Consider the following 16,892-nt stretch of genomic DNA (forward strand, 5'->3'; position numbering starts at 1 on the left):
TCTCTTCTAAGATCAAAACATTTCCAAATACCAACCTTCGTAGGTTTTAGTAAATTAAGCTCTCAGCTTCCTTCTCCTCTAATAACCTCCCATTGTGTGGTATTTATTGTACTTAAAGAATAAAAGTAAGAATACGCACTATTTGAATGTGACTACGGTACAATTAGGACCAAAAAATAATTTCCAAAACTAAGTTTTTAAAAAATGAAATTTCATGATATTTTTAAATTTAGCAATATTAGAAAATACCAAGCATGGGAGTGATGAAGGAACTGAGGTATTTCATGAGATATAGTGATGGTACTTAGAATCAGAAAAGGCTGCTGAGTCTCTTATAAGAGAATGAACACAGAAGATAACATTCTGCAGAGGTTACACAGATGAAACTCTAGGGCAAAAGTGTTATCTCTCTAAGGGGAGTATTAAGAATGACAATAGAAAATATTGGGACCAATCTATTTATTTGTCTCCATCCTTGTCTTCATCTATATATTACTAACATTCTTATTGGCATTACTGGGTGAAATGGTGCTATGATTTTTTAACCAAAGGGTGTCAAATATACAGAATGTGTCCACAATTGGAACTCATGGTTCCTGGGCGAATGAGAAAGTTATAGGTGCTTGTGCTGTGGTCACATAACAGTCATTTTGAACATTTGTGACAGTTCGCCACTGTTGCGATCTCTCACTCCCTCTCCTGCCCCCCACAGCAAGGAATAGACTCATTATGTGGAACTTATAGAAGCAGCAACTTTAAGGCACATAAACAAAGGCCTGAATATTTCTATTGCTCTATATGCCCCTTCTATGGCACACAAACATGCACATATATCTATATCCATAATTATCCAATCTTCATTTGGGAAGTCAAGATACTCACAGTGCTCCATTCTCCTATATTACTTAACAACAATTTTTCAAGGTCCATTGGGTGAAATTCACAAAATGAGCTACTATGGCTACAGATGGAGTAGAAATTGGATCTCTCTGGTGTTAATCAAATACATTAGCAGGTATTCCTTAGTCCTTGCCCACACTGTTTCATTTTTCAGCAGCTTTTGAAACTGAGAATAGATCAGTCCTCCTTTGGCTGATGGAGATAAGGTCCTGACCTAGCCCTCAGGAGGTTACATGATCCTATTTTTAAACTATCTCTGACAGCTTCCTACAATTCAAAGGAGAAGCTGGCAGGGCTTCTGAACTGTTATGAGGTGACAACTATGACACACAACATTGTGGCAATAAAAATGAATTAAAATAAAATATCACCAGCATAATTATGTCACATGGAAACAGGAAATCACAAGGAACAGTAGAGAATAAAGAGACAAGAAGAAGCGGAGGAGGAAAGGAAAGATTAGCTCAAGAATATGTGGCAGACACTTAATTCTGTGAGAGTTCCTCAGCATAATTCCTGCCTTCAACAGCAATACCTCAACTGAGAAAGAGTGAGGCAAAATGCACGACTTGGACGGCATAATATTTTTGATGATATTGGTGCCTTGGCCAAAGTCGATCCTCACTGTCATGTGTTTCTATTCCCTGGAGCCAATTTTTGCTTTATGAAGGGAAAGGTCAGGATAGGCAATTTGTAAACTCTGCCTAATGAATTCCTCAATTTAAATAGCAATGATGAACTTATTACAGCCAGGGTTAGGGTTAGGATTAAGAATGGGTATGTTCTGTAAAGATAGAATTCACAGCCTATGCACACACACACACTTCCAGCCCCTCTGCCTCTTCCCTCTTCCTGGATTCACTCAGATGTTTTGAAAACTCACAGCCTGTGCACACACAAGATGTTTTAAAACTCACAGCCTGTGCATACACACACACACTTTTCCATTCTTTTAAAAATGTCTGAGTGAATCCAGGAAGAGGCAGAGGGGCTGGAAGTGTGTGCATGTGCACAGGCTGTGAGTTTTAAAAATGTCTGAGTGAATCCAGGAAGAGGGAAGAGGCAGAGGGGCTGGAAGAGTGTGTTATTGTTTTGTGTACTTATTTTATTCTTATTTAAGTAGTAAGTGCACAAAATAATAAATTTCCTTTTTTATATCTTCTTTTTGTAGGTCATTCTTTTGGACAAAGAATTCAGTGACATCGACTTGGCCACTCCCAGCCAGTCACATGACTGCCAAGCTACTCCCACCCAGTCACATAACTGCGAAGCCACTCCTACTCAGTCACATGACTGCCAAGCTACTCCCACCTGGTCACATGGCCATCAAGCCACTCCCACAAAACAAGCCACCCCTACTGAATAGGTTCTAAAAATTTTTGAAACCCACCACTGGATTATATGTATTAGATAACCGTTTTCTAAAATTTAATTATTTTAATACTACACCTAGAAATGAATTCCTTAACTCTACTAGGGATGTGCTGGTCTGGATCGTAATATATTTTCTGTTTCTCCCTTTTTCTCTCTAAGGTCTTTCTAGGTCTGAGGTTTTAAAAATGTTGTGGCAACTCCTTTGTGTACCAGAAATTGTGAGAATTTGTCAGTCTTCCGTGAGTAGATAGGAGATGCCAACAGGACTGGGCCAAGTCAAACAAGTAAAAAGAAGTTTTCACCCATTTATATGTTTATATAACACATTAATAGGACTAGTGTTTGGTTGTAAAACATTTGTCTTTTGAACATTGTCTTCAAAATCAAAGACAGAACGTGAGAAACTTGGGATAATTTTTGGTAGTTAACTGAGAAAGAACAAGTAGAATTTTTCTGCAGGACTCTTAATCTCTTCCCTTGACTTTAACATTCTTTCTTTAAATATTAACTTGAGCTTTCTGTCGCTTTTAACTGAGAATACTAATTAGTTTATATGGGTTTATCCACCAGGAACAAAAGAGCACTGTTTTGTGTTTCCTTTATCTCCTGAGCATGATAACCAGGACAAAATTATGTTAACCAATTCCTCTGTCTTAATATGTGATATCCAAATATAGAGTCACACAACATAGTAGTAGATACATGATTTTGCTTATCTGTCTGAATAGTGTATTAATAATAATAATAACTACACACTTGGTGTGGAATTTTATATTGTTTGGATTTTTTTATTGTTTAGCAGTTGCAGTTTAATAATATAAAGGAAATAACAATAAAAATAATATTAGGAAAAAGGGGGATTTCTGTTCTTTTACCAGCTTTCTCTCTTAATAAGAATATATTTATGCTGTGGTTTTGAAAATATGTTCATTGCAGACTTTAACAGTTATGGGAAATTGACCAACCAAACATCTATGTAGTTTATTTAACTGGTCTATTTAGTAATTTCATTTTGTATATTTATTTTGTTATATTTTAGCTAGTTTATTTAGTATATTTATTTGTGTAAGTTCTCTTGCTATGGAATTTCTTTAATTGCTTATATATTTTAATTGCTGGTTTATTTTATTTGGTGTTGCTCCTGTACCAGTTGTGCAGATGGTAGAATAATAAAAGATGAAGTAAAATAGTGTCTAGTATGAGACTTATGGCAGCTGACAAGAGTAACATTGCACTATTGCTGATTTTCTGCTTCTTTGAGAACATTTATAAATTGGAATTAGCAGAAGTCTCAAGATAGGACACAGATAACTGTTTTCCTCGTGCTTAATCTATTTCTTCCACTTAATAGCCTACATTTTTTTTTATTGGTCTTTTCTATCAAGTGTCCATAATTTAAAGCTACAAACTACCCACATTACTGGTCTCCAGATGTGTTATATAATAATTGACACAGATAAACTGAGTTCTAGATCAAAATATGTGGATGCTATTATTGAAGTTGCCAAATATGTGGATTTACCCAAAATAAATTTGGAGATTTCAGAATCTGGCCCAAGTGCTTGGATGATTATGGAGAAACCTTCTTAAAAGCTTGTCTTTCACTGTGAACATGGTTAAAAGAATTTGAGACCCAATTTTTTTTCAATATTCTCATTTTAGTCTCAGTTCACTAGGTAGTCCTTGTTTAGCAACCTTTCAGTTACAATTGCGATAAAAAAATACCTTTGCTTCCAATCCTCACATTTATAACCTTTGCAGGTTTGAAAAGTAAAGGAAAGCTGAAGTAAGATAATAAGCAAAGTTGTGGTCACTAAACGAGGACTATCCATAATAAGAATTCTATTGTATCTGCTGAACATTTCTGAATCAAAAGAAGACTTGGCCATTTCAATGTAACTTGACATAATTTGGCATAACAACCAAGATGACTCTGTCCATACACAACTATGTATTGTCTTTTAAGTCCTAAACAGTTTCATATATATCCAACAAATTTTCTTTGTGGTTATTCATTATGTTCACTTCAGAAGCAGAGGATTTTTTGTAGTTCCATTCCGGGAAATGTTTTGAGGGCCGTATTCCACCCCCCTTTAAAAAAAAAAGGTAAAATAAACTGAATAGCCACAGGGAAAAAAAGGCTTTTCCAATGCAAGCAAGAACATCATCTAAATTCTCAAAAGTGAGAATCTAGTCTCAGCTAGATTTAGGGTATCCTGTTTCCAAATAATCGTATGTAAGATGTAGCCTCTTTTTAGGGAACTAAGCAATAGATTTGCTGCACAAATTACTACATAGCAGCCACTTCTATATATCCCTTTCTTTCTGGCTAGTAAAAAGTTTGACTGATTCTGTTTGAGTATCAGCATTCCAAATATCATCCAAAATTAAATCAGAGTCCAAGGCACAACTTTCCTCAAACTTCCAATTTATTAAGAGAGACATGTTGGTACATCTGTGGAAACCCGAATCTGAAAGCTTCCTGGGTTTCCCCACCCAGTTGAAAGTTCATGATCTTGCCCCCACACCCACAAGTCCATCACATGGTCCAATCTTCCACTGCCACGCTGGCAGTTCCACCCATCCAGTTCCGGTCAGGCTCAGAGGTGTAGAGACAAAAGATGACCTTGGGCTTCTAGAAAGGGATTTTTTTTATTTTGACAACAACACATTCTACTCCTTACTATTCCCCCTCCCAATTCCCCACTAATGAAAAAGCATAGTAAAATAATAGAGTGTGGCAGGCCAAAGATCCTAAAAGGAACCGGCTGCAGGCCTGATATTGGAATTGGATCATTATTGTCTTTTGTTTTAAATGCCTTTGAGTTCCAATTAATTAAGGCAGTGTTGAAGGAAGGTCCCACAGGAGAGAGAGAGAGAGAAAAAAATGTTCTTGCTTTTGCCTAAGCTGACCTTTCTCTTTCTCCACAGGGAGGAGTACCCATACTGGGTTGACTTCATCCACTCAATGATTGGACTGAGCCTGATGAGACCTTTAAACCACACCCCTATTGCCAGGCAGACCCCAGTTTCGACTCAGTCCATTAATTTGGACGGTTGGTCATCTAGTTTCTCCAGATAAATTTTCAGTATAATTGTGTTTAAAGTACAACAATAATTGTATTTTCGAATTTCAGCTGTGCTTGAGGCCCAGGAGCAGGAGCCACTCGACTCCCCTATCCAGTCCGAAGGGGATTCTGAGTCTGAGGAAGGAGAAATCAGAGAGGAAAACCTCTCTGAGGACAAAGGCATGCCTTCCAAACCTAAGTTCTCCAGTCTTTTCCAGCCTTCCCTATTCAAGTCAATCTTGTTCAAGGCTAAAGCCTCAGCTAAATTCGGTGACAAAATCCCAGACACGACTGCTCAACCACAAGGGGTGTCTGCAGAAACCATTTTTGCTGAGCAGGCCATTGAGGCAGAGACAGTGCCCATGCCAAAAATCTTTCTAGATCTTGTAAAAAGACAGTGGACAACCCCCACTTCAGGGCCCATGCCAAATTCTACAGATAAGACTTTCTTCAATCTTGTCTGCTTTGATTACAGGACTTGCAGCAGAGAGTGCCCATTGCGGGTGTCAGGGCTCACCAGGACATTAACAAACTGGTAGCTGCCACCCAGTTCTCATCGGATGTTATCTTATCAGCAGCCAGGTTTGCCTCTAGGTCCATAGCATCATCTGTGGAGTCCTGTAGACTGCTTTGGCTATGTCAGTGGAAAGTTGACGTATGCCACAAATGGCATTTGGCCTCGGCGCTCTTCTCTGGGGGGGTCTTTATTTGGGGCTGCTCTTGACCCCTTCCTAGTGGAGGGCAAGGAAAAGTGGAAGGTGCTTCCCACCACTCCAAGGAAGGGCAATTTCTGGGCGGCGCCCTACCCCCGGCGCTCTACCTTCCGTGGTCAGATGGGTATTCTGGCTTTAGGCAATATCAGGGGAACTATGCCTCTAGGCAAAAGTACCAGACAGATAGGCAACAAAGGGGCAGACAGCAGAAGCGTCCCTTTCGAGGGGGCAGAGGAGGAGGAGGTGGGCGCTCCTACTGCAAGAATTCTAGGCCCAGCTCTCCTCCCATCAGGGGATGCTTGGTGTATTTCACCAACCGTTGGGATTCATTTTCCTCTGATGCGTGGGTTCAGTCCACCATTAGGTCAGGTCTCTCCATTGAATTTCTCTCCAGGCTCCCGCGCTTTTTTCGGATCTGCCCGGTTTCCAATAACCTGACCTGGAGGCAGCTGATGCAGGAAACCATTCAACACCTATTGGGCATAAGGGCTATCCAACTGGTGCCTTCAGATCAACAGGGTCAGGGTTATTATTCCATTCTTTTTATGATTTCAAAAGCCTCAGGTGGCTAGAGAGCTATTCTTGATCTGAAGCGGTTAAATTGCTTTCTGCGCTATCGGAGATTTAAGATGCACTCGCTGCATTCCATTTTAGAGGGTATTAGACAGGGAGATGTCCTCACTTCCATAGACCTCACAGAGGCATACCTGCATGTACCCATAGCCCCTGAACACCGACAGTATCTCAGGTTTTGTTACTTAGGGCACCATTTCCAGTACTGGGCCTTACCCTTTGGTTTGTCATCTGTGCCTTGAGTTTTCACAAAGGTGATGGCGGCATTAGCTGTATACCTGAGGCAGTACCGGTAAGGATCCAATGCTATTTGGATGACCTCTTATTACAATCATCTTCGGTTAATGGTGCCCTAAGAGATTTAGACATTACTATGTCAACTTTAAGAGATCATGGATTCTCCGTTAATTTGGCCAAAAGTCATCTACACCCTACCACAAAGCTGATTCATTTAGGAGCTTTGATAGACACTATGTTAGGAACAGTCTTTCTGTTGCCAGAGAGGCAGAAAAATCTCAGGGAGTTAGCCTCCCAGGTCATCAGGGAGCATAGGGTGTTCCTAGCCACATTATCCAGGCTGTTAGGACCATGGTGTCGGCCATTGGTATTGTTCCCTGGGCGCGCCTTCACACCAGAGACCTTCAATGGTTTCTTTTACCATTTCAGCGAAGGCTCATGAGCTGCTCCCAAATCAAGGTCGTTCTACCAGCAGAAGTATCCCACTCTTTGAAATGGTGGAGGTCACCTGCTATCACCAAGGGGGAATATTTAGGATTCCAGACTGAGTGACGGTCACAACGGATGCCTGTCTGTTTGGATGGAGTGCCCATCTACAGGCATACATGGCTCAGGGACAATAGAGCCAGGTGGAACTAGATCACAATATAAACTGGTTGGAACTCAGGGCGGTCCACCTGGCTCTCAAGCAATATCGTCAACATGTCAGTGGCAAACATATTCTGGTCCTCACGGACAACATAGCCACCAAGTCCCATATAAACAGGCAGGGAGGAACCAGATCAAAGGCTCTGAAGCTGGAGGCCAAGAGACTGGGGCTTTGGGCTGAAAGGAACCTACTTTCTATAACAGCGGAGCATATAGCGGGGGTGGACAATGTCAGGGACGACTGACTCAGCCAGACCGAGGTGGACAATTTGGAGTGGCAGCTGCAGCCAGCAATTTTCCAGGCAATTGTGGACCTTTTTGTCCACCTGGATGTCGACCTATTTGCCACTCCTCTCAATGCTCAACTCCCGAGGTTTTACTCCCAGTTCCCATTGCAGAACGTGGAGGGGGTGGATGCTCTCCACTGCACATGGCCCCGGGGACTTCTTTACGCCTTCCCATCTTTGCCCTTGATTCCCAGGGTCATACAGATCTTGCGGGAGGGGGAGGAGGGGTGATGATTGCCCCACATTGGCCTTGGTGACCATGGTTCACCGCTGCAACATCCGGACCCTCAGTGGCTCCAGTTGACCACCTGGCGCTTGAGTGGAGCATCCTGAGGGAGGACAAATATTCTTCCAGGGTCATACAGACTACTCAGGCTGCCCACAGACAATCAATGGAGCGCATCTACAGTGCTACATGATGCTCCTTCTGCACATGGTGCGACACTAAGAGCTTGGGCCCGGTAATAGCCACAATCCCACACGTCTTGGACTTTCTTCAAGCGGGCATGGATAAAGGGTTGGCTTCGAATACTATTAGGAGACAGGCAGTTGCAATCTCTTCTGTGCTATTGTGCGGTAGGTCACAAACACTGACTCAGTACCCTATGGTCAAGTGGTTTCTCAAGGGTGCTTCTAATCTTAAGTCACCCACAGTACATAGGTACTCGTCTTGGGATTTACACAAGGTGTTGGATGCTTTAACAGGTGCCCTCTTTGAACTGCTTCGAAAAGTAGACCTCAAGTTTCTGACACTCAAGGTGGCCTTTTTGGTGGCCATCACTTTCGCTAGGCGGATATCTGAATTACAGGCATTGTCTACCAGGGCTGATTTATGTGTATTCCACCAGGATAGAGTAGTTTTAAGGCTGGACCCCTCCTTCATACCCAAGGTGTGCTCTTGCTTTCATCGATCTCAAGAACTGATTTTGCCCAATTTTTGTCCGGATTCTTCTCATCCTTTAGAGAAAAAATGGCACATCTTGGACGTGAGGAGGGCTCTGAGGATTTATCTCAAAAAATATTGTCGACTAGAAAGATGTTTGTTTCTTTCCAGCCGGGATCCCTGGGGAATAAGGTGACATCTACTACCATAGGCAGATGGTTAAGAGCCTGTATTGCTACCACCTACCAAGCACAGGGAGTTCAGGTACCAGGGTCTATCACAGCACATTCCAGGAGAAGTGCAGCTATGTCAGCGGCCTGGGCTACGCAAGTTTCTTTGACTGAGATTTGTAGGGCTGCTACATGGGCATCTCTGTCACTGCAGGGTGTTACAATCTGTGCATAGAGACGGGGCAACAGACCATCATGTATAATTTTTGCATATATGTATATAGATTCTGTATAAACCCTCCCAAGGGATGATATGGATTTGGTATGTCCCAGTCTGGATACTCCTCCCCCCGCTATGGAGAAATGGCATTGGTTCTTACCTGATACGCCTATTCTCATAGTGGAGGAGGAGTATCCAGTCCCACCCTGGAATTATCATGGCTCCTTGAATGCCTTATTGCTGTTACTATTTGATGTTTTTTTGATGGGTAATAAAAGAAGGTATTTCACTGCAACAATCGTCTGGAGAAGATGACACATCAAGTCTGATAGAGTCCTTCATCAAAGCTGGGGTCTGCCTGGCAATAGGGGCGTGGTTTAAAGGTCTCCTCAGGATTAGTCCAATTATTGAGTGGATGAAGTCAACCCAGTCTGGATACTCCTCCCCAACTATGAGAATAGGCGTATCAAGTAAGAACCAACGTCCTTTTCAATGCCAACCTTTAAGAAAAAGAAAAAGGTTAATGGTTTTTTCCTTAAAATCCTGGCATTGATATTTGTCCATGTGCTCCAACATGTGATTATACCAGATGCTTCATCTCAATATCTTAATTAGATACAGTTCAGAACCACATGCAGATGATAAGTTTGAGCTTTTTCAGTCTTCACATACTACGAGCATAATCAATGCTTACATCTGAGTAACAATTTAAAATAAAGAATAGCAAAACTTATTTGGAATATGAAGAAAATATACCTATGCCCTAAATATAGGTTTCAGAAAATAATACAAAGAATGTTCAGTAAAATGTGTTCAGAAAATCAAAAATGCGATTTAACCATAATATGAATATAAGAAATGTACTCATATAACATACTTTTAAAAAGTTATTTTCCTTTTTAAAAAATTTATATCTGCTCAAGGCAGCATATATAAATAGTATTCTGTCCCATAAATTCCCTAGCTATACCAACCTTGTGCTATAGGTTGAGGTTGGCTCAGGATTGACTCAAAATTATCCAATAAACTTCCATGGTTAACAATGGAAATAGGGAAACATGGTTTCCCCCATTTCAGTCAAATACTTTAACCACAACCTCATATTGACTCTGAACATTTTGGTTGCAGAGTGCATATTTTTTCAGAAAAGGTTGGGAATCATTTAAGCTGCTATTGATTTGATCACAGAATTTGTCATATCGACTGTAGATTGCTTAATGCAAATATGGGCAACCTGGTGTTCCTTCACAGTCCCTTACCTTTAGTGATGCTGATTGGGATTGGTGAATGTGGGATCCAAAATCTATAAGACACCTATTGCAATGTGATCTGGAATTGGCACATGTTGCCATCAATCCTTTGCAATGGACAGATCACTCCCTGTTAGGGGTTGCACCTCCCTGCAGAGAGGCAAAACATATTCAAACATTCCTGCTGGGCCCTGTTGGTTCCAGGAGAAGCTTTGGGTTGTTTCTGGGACTCTGGTATATATGTGGTTTGACTGAGGTCTTGGTTGCTACTTGGAATGAGATGGCAATCTTGGCCTTGGATTGGCTTATGCCTGTGCTGCCTCTCTCTGCAGGTGGATCCCAAAGGGCCTTCTAATTTTTAGAGTAGCTTTGAGTGATGAAGTGCCATGAATTGTACTTAGAATATTGCTGGAGAAAACAAAGAGTGTTCTTAACCAAGCATGTCCTCCAGGGGGTAAGAGTGCTTCTTAGGGAATAATTCATGGTGATATGACTCACTCAAATGTAGCGATTTCTCTTCCTTATGGTGCCCATAGAGTGCCAAATATTGGCCCTCTTCAGAGTAACCTGGTCCATCTTTAGTAAAAAGAGTTTGTGGGAATGCCTACGGGGCCACTGTGATAATTATTCTAGCCATCTGACAGATAAAGATTCTTGGATTATTGCAGAACTGAAACCTGTGGGACCTGATGAAAAGACAGGTTCCTTGCTATGAGTTGGCTAAATCACATGTGTTTTAAATTTCTGTCCCTCCTGCTTAATTAATGTCACCTAGGAGATGGCAGGTCCAGGCATGGTGAATGCATCTCTGTGAAGAGGGTTAGTTTCATTCACTTTGAAGGAAGTTGTTGTTTGCCTCCATCTTAAAAGACCATTGCTGGTTCCAACATCCCCCCACCCACCCATTTTCAATGCCCACCCATTTTCAATGCTCCCTTTTAGGGCCTACTACTTCAAAAGACTTTGCAAGGATTATCAAGACCTTTAACAGTCAGGATTCGGGCCCGGCTATAATACTGAGGCACATTCATTGTGCTTGTGAATGATCTCTGGTGAGTTCAGGATTGGTACAGTATATTTATTCTGGTCCTCTTTGATTTCTCAGAAACTCTCAATATTATCAATCTTGGTATCCGTCTGGCCTGGTTTAGGAAATTGGCAGGCATTGTGTTATAGTGATTCTTCTTCTTCAAAATCGGTCCTACTTGGTCTTTGTAGAGGATGAGAGGTCAAGCCACAGGCTCAACCTGTATGGGGTGCCTCAGAGTTCTACATTCTCATCACTCTGTTCAACATCTTTCTGGGTGAGATATCTGCCAGCATGGGGTACAGTATTAGCATCATGCTGATGCATTTCTATCTTGTGCTAACTAAGTGATGCCACAGGGGTCTTTTCCCAGTGCCTGGAGACTGAAGGTCTAGATAGGGGAGAACAGGTTTCAGCTCAACCCAGGTAGGAATGTCTGTGGATCTAGAAGTTTTCTACTTTTAATTCTGCTTGGGAAAACACTTCCCCTGACAGAGTCAGTGTACAACTTGGGCTCATGCGTCTTACTTAAAGAGCAGGTACAGCCATGATTGGGAGAGCCATTGCTCAGGTTTGGCTTGTGCACCAATTTTGAAAGGGCAGAACTGACACAATTGCGTCCATATCTGGATTGGGAGATCCTCCTAATGGTGCCTCATTCCTTAGTCATCTCCTGTTTGGATTACTATAATATACTGTACATGGGGCTGCCCTTAAAGAACATGAAGCTGTAGCTGGTCCAGAATTCAGTGGAGTGGGATATTTTCTTTTGTCTCTTGCAATACTGCTACTCCATGAGCTCCACTAGCTCTCAGGCTTCCAGGTGCATTTCAAGATGTTGACTGTTACCTATAAAATCCCTGTATGGCACAGAGTCAGGCTATTTCAGGATCATCTTTCTCCCATTGTTTCTGCTTGCCACATTACATCTAGCAGAGGGACATATTCTGGGTCCCTTTCATTAAACAATGGATTGATGCTTTCTGTGCAGCAGTGCTTGCCTTGTGGAACAGTAGTCCTCTCAGAGTGCCAATAGCCCCTACTCTGCTAGCCTTTTTTAAGGCCCTGAAAGTATCTGGGCCAGATTAGGCAAACTCTGTTGTACGTGGGGTTTTACTTTTAATGATTGGGTTTGTTTTTAATCTTTGTATGCTATTCAGAGATGGGCAGTCCTACAAACAAAGAAACAAACAACAAACAAGGCCTGCTGTTTGATACTGTGATTTAATCTGGATTTTTCTAGATCTAAAGACTCCGTCAAAAGCCAACCAAACATTCTTTGTTTTTCCTTAAAGATGGCTCACTTGTCACCCAACTGAACTCTTCTTCAGTTCTGACTGAATGGTGGAGAATGGAAGGAGTCATATTTCTTGCAGTCATTTGTCATTAGCACTCTTTCTGAGAATCATTGAGGCCACTTGGAGATTTATTTGTATTCTCAGGGTCGCCTAAATAATGCAAATGGCTGTGCAACAGAAAGAGTGCTAATGACCACATGACTGCAAGGAACATAAATCCTTCCATTCAGTCAGAACTGCAGAGGTTTCTTGGATGGGCAGCGAAACGTCTTCAAGGAAAAACAAAGAAAGTCCAATTGTCTTCTTTTAAAAAAGCACTTTGGGACAACCATGAACTAGATGACTGAGAATCTCCATAGACCTGTGATGACAAACCTACGGCATATGTGCCACAGATGGCACGCAGACCCATATTTGCCGGCATGCGAGCCGTCAGGTCCAACACACACGTGTGCGTCAGCCAGCTGACTTTCAGCCTTCCAGAGGGCGGGGGAGGCAGATTTTTGCCTTCCCCAGTCTTCAGGAAAGCCTCCAGAGCCCGGGGAGAGCGAAAATCCAGCCCAATGGGCCAACCGGAAATTCATTCCCAAACTTCCGGTTTGCCCATTGGGCCTGTTTTTTGTCCTCCCCAGGCTTCAGGAAAGCCTCTGGAGCCTGGAAAAGGCAAAAAACAGGCCCAATGGGCCAGCCAGAAGTTCTGAAGCAATCCATTTCCGCCTTCCAGAGAGCCTCCAGGAGCCCAGGGGAGGCAGTTTTCACCCTTCCCAGGCTTCCGGAAAACCTCCAAAGCCCGGGGAGGGTGAACCCCACCCTGCACATGAGCAGATAGGTGGAACCCATTCCATTGTGGGTATAGGCATGTACACACAATTTTGGCATGCGTTTACAAAAAGATTCGTCACTGCCATAGACTATTCTACATTATCCTGCACTAGAGCAGAAAGGTCAATTGTTAGGTTACGCATTCTGTTATGGTCAGGATTCTGCTTGTGTTTTAACTATAGATCTATTTCTTAATAAATATGCATCCATAGATTTGATTGATTTAATTGCTTTTTCAGTACATAAACTTCAATGTACTCATCCAACTATAGGGGATGACTGGGCAGGTTTTATGCAGGGTTGTCACATTTTTGACAGTGTTAGATTTATAGTTGATGTAATTTGTGTGGGCTTTATGCAGGGTTGTCATATTTTTTTACAATCTCAGATTTATAGTTGGTTTCATTCTTGCTTTAATTCATTTAGTTCATATACAAGGCCGTTTTGTACATTTTGTACAAAAAATATAAACTGTCATATTATGCCTTTGGTTTTAATCTCTTTATGTCACCTAATATCATCTTGGTGAGATGGGTGACTATATAACTATTATAAATAAATAAATAGGTTAATGATGCCTTATGTTTTTTAGAAAGACCAGAAATCCCTATCTCTAATCTCATTTTAATAATACCTGAATTTAGTATCCTGTCTTGTTACTCTACATATTGAAGTAAATACAAAATGATACTATATTCAGGAAATAATTTATCTCCTTTGATGCAAAATGAAATATGACCTAAACAGATCTAGAATTCTTTTGAATATCTAGGGATGATAGAAATATGATTAAGATGAGTGTAACTCAGATGTTTATTTACATTTGGGGACGCCATCCCACATAGATTCTATTCCATGATTTTAAATTTACCGTATTTCCAGGATGCTGAATATATTTCTTTGACAAAGACATCATGTGTGATTTCTACTGCACAGTTTGTAATGTCAGATTGAGGAAGGTTGATTTAACTTTCCACGTTTTTCAGGCTTATTGCTGTGTCGTTTTTCTAGCTTTGGTTATTGGCTAGTATAAGGAATTTTAGAATCCACCTCTTCCCGGAAATCTTCTGCAAAAATATTATTTGACTTCACTGAAATCCTGGCATGTACTGAAATATCTGTTTACTCATGTATTGATGTCAGGTCTTCACATAAAGCTGAAAGTCTTACATGGAAATTATCAGGCCACACATCTTAAATTATGCGATAAACCCATTTTTAAAATGGCATTTACATCTTTTTTAGGGGAAAGAATGATCTGGATTTCTCATAATGTTATTACTTTGGATGAACTCCTGACGAAATCTTTTAAAAAGCTTTTGCAGAATTAAAAAAAAAGTTTGATTTAACTCAGAGTGCTTTTTGGCAATCTATTCAATATAAACATTTCTTATTCGGTTTATTCCACATCTGAAGTGGTCAGAAGTTTTGAAAGAATTGACTGGCTCCTAGCTAGAAGTCTTATTAAAATAGGAAGGTAATAAAACTGATATCGGACAGCTTACATGACCCATAAAATAAGCTTGTACCTCCTATCCACATAAATCAGTGCAAGTTTCCTTTAAATATGCAATTAATGTTGTATGATCTTAAAATGAGATTACTTCAACAACACACAGAAAAGTTAAACATTTCAGTTAACTGTAAAAGGAGTTAATTTACTTGTTTTACATGATACACGTCTATCGAAGGGTGGTGAGCAAAATTAAAAATGGAATCAAAGCCACTATTCATTACATGAAAACAACAAAAAAGAAATCCTAAGTAGGGTGTCTCAAAAAATTCAATAGCAGCAAATTCAATAGACACAGTTGTGGGCTGTTGCCGGTTTGGACTGGTTCAGGCAAACCATAATTCTGACTGACGGGTGGCCGCCCATGCGCCGTGGCACTATTTCGGCCATATATCGCCATTTTTGGAGCCAGGTGCATGGGTGGAAGGCCGCTTGCATGCACAGATGGCATGCACGCTCACATTTCCTGGGTGAACTGGTTGTTACATTATGTGACGCCCATCTCTGAATAGACATAACAGCATCCTCATCAGAGATCCATTAACACAACAGCCAAGTTCTCATGGCCTTATGAAAGGCCAACAGTCAGGATAATCTCTAGCTCAGCCAGGAAGCAGGCACAACAGAGAAGACATGGTTCTTAGGACTTACTAAGTTCACTGCTTTACCAATGGGACCCAGAGCATGCATGTTTTGACCAAATTGGTGGAAAACAGAAATCAAAACAAAGAGACATCCCATGGGTAATTTAGGCATATGCCACGGAGGGTTTTAAAGATGACAAGCATTCTGGGAATCAATGTACTTCAGGTAGCAATAATGTTATGTGGATGGTGTACCCAATGCTGCCCAGATGCTATGATTTGGACCAGTTGAAGCTCCAAAGGCTCTTCACAACCTGATCCTGGCTTAATGACTGCAAGCAGGAGTACCAAAACTGCTGTTGCTAAGCAGTATGATCACTTAGCAATGGAAATTCCAATGCCAAGTAGGCTTCCTCTATAGAAAGTGGACAATGGCTGTCTGTGGTTGGTACAACTTTGATTTCTGGAATCAAGGAAATAGATCCTAGGGTACATGTTTGAGAACAATAGGACTGATTGGTTCCTATTTGGACTATTTAGATCCAAAAGTGCCAAATTTTGACTTATAGTCCAGGGTCAGAAGCCCAGGTGCTTGAGCTCTCCTTGCCCCCAAATCTGCTTCCATAGTTTTGTACTCTTAATAATTATTCAGCAGAGATAATGGACTAAAGTGGAAGCTGCTTTCTGCCTGAGTTAAACTGCAATCCTACCAAAAAAGCTAGTTTGAGAATATGTGTGCAGAAGATAATGTTTCTGCTGTTACTATCTAGAATGAATCATGCTGCATTTCAGAAAATGCTTTCTTGCTCTGAAATGTTGAATAATTAAGCACAGAGGAATCTGAGCCAACAGTGTTTGGTAGTGTGAATATTTAGAACTCAGTGCTACTGCAGCAAATATGTGATACATTGATCCTTCCTTCCTTCCTTCCTTCCTTCCTTCCTTCCTTCCTTCCTTCCTTCCTTCCTTCCTTCTTCCTTTCCTCTTTTCTAACAAAAACCTTTAAATTGCACAATGATGGAGGTGGATAGCAAGTTTAATTGACAGCCAGACATTTGATTTATAAACAAATCTGGTTTATATTTACAGTGAAATTTGCAGAGGCAGCAATTTTGTTTTGCTTAGAAACTAGAATACCTTTGGGTGGAGGAGCAGGCACACTGCCATCCCTTTGCCAGCCAAGAAATCCACTCTTTTTCACCCAGTGATTTATCTGAAGTGTGACCCCAAGTGAGGGGAAAGAGAATGGGCCTAGGGTGTGCTGATTGCCCTTGACTCACTTCGGGACTGGGATGCATTGTATGTGTAAAATGCTTTGAGCCGCT

The 16,892-nt window shown here is 41.2% G+C and overlaps 1 protein-coding gene across 1 annotated transcript in view; it reads left to right on the forward strand.

The window, feature by feature from the left end:
- The window catches only part of NEURL1 (neuralized E3 ubiquitin protein ligase 1), a 139,452-nt gene that overhangs the window by 46,010 nt on the left and 76,550 nt on the right, over positions 1-16,892 (forward strand). The window lies entirely within an intron of this gene.

Source organism: Natrix helvetica, assembly GCF_964273705.1.
Source record: "Natrix helvetica genome assembly, chromosome: 5".
NCBI classification, from domain to species: domain Eukaryota; kingdom Metazoa; phylum Chordata; class Lepidosauria; order Squamata; family Natricidae; genus Natrix; species Natrix helvetica.